At 31.5% G+C, this 2,360-nt stretch overlaps 1 long non-coding RNA gene across 1 annotated transcript; it reads left to right on the forward strand.

Moving 5' to 3' along the window:
- Positions 1-246: 246 nt before the first annotated feature.
- LOC113368267 lies at positions 247-1,178 on the forward strand. The gene is made up of 5 exons (XR_003366374.1): positions 247-347; positions 407-528; positions 587-740; positions 854-973; positions 1,029-1,178. It is a non-coding gene; the product is annotated as an uncharacterized LOC113368267 (long non-coding RNA).
- The last annotated feature ends 1,182 nt before the right edge of the window (positions 1,179-2,360 follow it).

Raw genomic sequence — 2,360 nt, forward strand, 5'->3', positions numbered from 1 at the left:
GTTCTAGTAATTCGCGTTTCGTTAATAATTTTTTTTTTCAATCGGTGTGTGGATCCTTGCGATGTTTTTCCCAGAAGCAACGCAACCCCATACACTTTAATTTCTAATTAGTATTATATGTACAATATTTAATTTTTTGGAATTATTTTATTAGTAGCATGGATGTAAATAACTCGTTTAAAAATCTAAAATCTTTGTTAAATAGATTACTTGTTTTTATTTTGACTGATTTTTCTGTTGCAATGCAATGAATGTTTTAATTAAATAATTTAAATTTTTTGTGATTGCACAATAAGTCTTCTAAACGAAGAAATGTTGAAGACGTACTGTTTGAAATTAAAAAAAAGGTAAGATGATACAAAATCCTAAATTATGTAAAAAATAACAAAATTGACATTTATTTTAGTGTAAATGGGCCTCGACTAAAGATACCAGGAGGTTGAATACTACAACAACGAACAGGAGAAGATGTGTACCTATATGATGTACCAGAGCACTGGAATGATTACAAGCAGGCTGCCACATATAGTATTTATGATTATGATTCATCATCTATTCCATGTTCTCAAGTCACTTTTCATTTCAGGCATGCAGAGTTAAATTACCCTTCATATTTGGGAGTGAGATGCTAAACATACCAAATAGCAATCATTGCACTCTAACAAGAGTATCCTTAACCCTTTCAGTTCACCTCAATATGGATACGTACAGGTTTTCTCGTATTCATAAGTTAATATTAAGTAATTAGACCTTGGTTAGATATAAGTATATATTTTTATTTTTATTACCGGGGCCCCGTTTGTATTTTTGCCCCTATTTTTAGGGGCACTTGTATTTTTTTATGTCATTTCAGATGTCTTTCCAAGAAAATTGCTTACCAAGTGAGTACCAAGAACTACTTCCTCAACCCATAGAAGAAATTGGTCAGACTAATTGATGTACTAAGACACTAAAATTATTGGCATACTGCTAAGTAATATGTATAAATCTTTTTTCTTTATATTTTCTAAACCGCTTTTTTATTTCAGGATTACAGAATTAATTTCTTTTCGCACCACAAAGCACCAGGACTTCTAAATAACTGCCAGGAGGATATGCATATTTAAAGGTTTTTATCCTATTATTGTTAATTTAATCTTATTATTAGTTATGAACATTTATTCTTTTATTAATATAACCGGGGCCCCGTGTATTTGTTTGCCCCTATTTTTAGGGGCATTTGTGTTTTTTTTTTTCATTTCAGATGTCTTTCAAAGAAGACATTGTATTGTATGTCGTCTATATGTTTCACCAAGATATACACGAACCACCAAGAGACCACTACCGAATTAAAGGATATGTACAAGTGGGTACCAACAATTACTTCTGCAACCCATACGAATAAATGTAATGAAATTCTATGCTTACCTGTTTTTAGGTCTTGCACGAGATTTGGCAGAAAATAACATCAACTCAAAACCAAGTAGCACCACTACTACCTGAACTACCGCCTACAACTGAATTGGATGATATGACATAATCGAAAGGAAAATTAGCTGTGAGATAAGATTTTCTATTATAGTAGAATTTAGTTAATATCAGGTTAGGGGACGTTTTGACATTAAAATCTTCGGTCGTACTTTTTTCTGGTTGTTCGCGTACTTTTATTCAGAGCTCAAAAGGGTGGCGTCCTGAAGGAACCTTTCTTATATTTTTCGCGCTTTTCTTTAAATTAATTAATTAATAATCACAAGATTTGATTTGTCCTTAAGCTTCATAGGCTGGGAACTTATGAAGTTTTTTCCAAGTGTTTACATGGTGGATCTGGGGGGTACATCATGTAAATGCTCTTTTTTATAAATTTATGCGTTTTTTATAATTTTACTTTTTTATAAAGTACACATTTTGTATTGATTTTCTTCTTTACCACGAGGAGAGGTTCTTTCATTTTTAAGAACCGAACTTTTTGTGGTATATTAGGTAATATCGCGGGGGTTCTTTTCGCGTTATATTCGGGTCAGTTAGGTATATTATATAATTAGTTTGTAAGTTAGTTTAAGTGGATTAGGGCTGCACAAATCGATACTTAGTAGTATTTACACTATATCCATTTCCATCTGAAATGTTAGAAACGTAAATATGAATAGAAGTATCTATTTCTGTGGCGACACCACATTAAAAAAAACGCGCCTGGCAACTCTACCCCATGGGTGGTGAGGAAAAGAGTTGCATTCTAATTAAGTACATATAATTATCAAAATTATAATATTTAAATAATTATGTTAATTAATAAACATAAATGTGCCAATATATGTGTGCGCGTCACTGATAATTAACCAATATCGAAATATCTTGAAATAAAATTTTTGCAAAATAATCTT

The sequence above is a fragment of the Ctenocephalides felis genome, unplaced genomic scaffold (assembly GCF_003426905.1).
Source record: "Ctenocephalides felis isolate EL2017-DRISC unplaced genomic scaffold, ASM342690v1 CF-g0.4_SCAFFOLD_01170, whole genome shotgun sequence".
Taxonomy (NCBI): domain Eukaryota; kingdom Metazoa; phylum Arthropoda; class Insecta; order Siphonaptera; family Pulicidae; genus Ctenocephalides; species Ctenocephalides felis.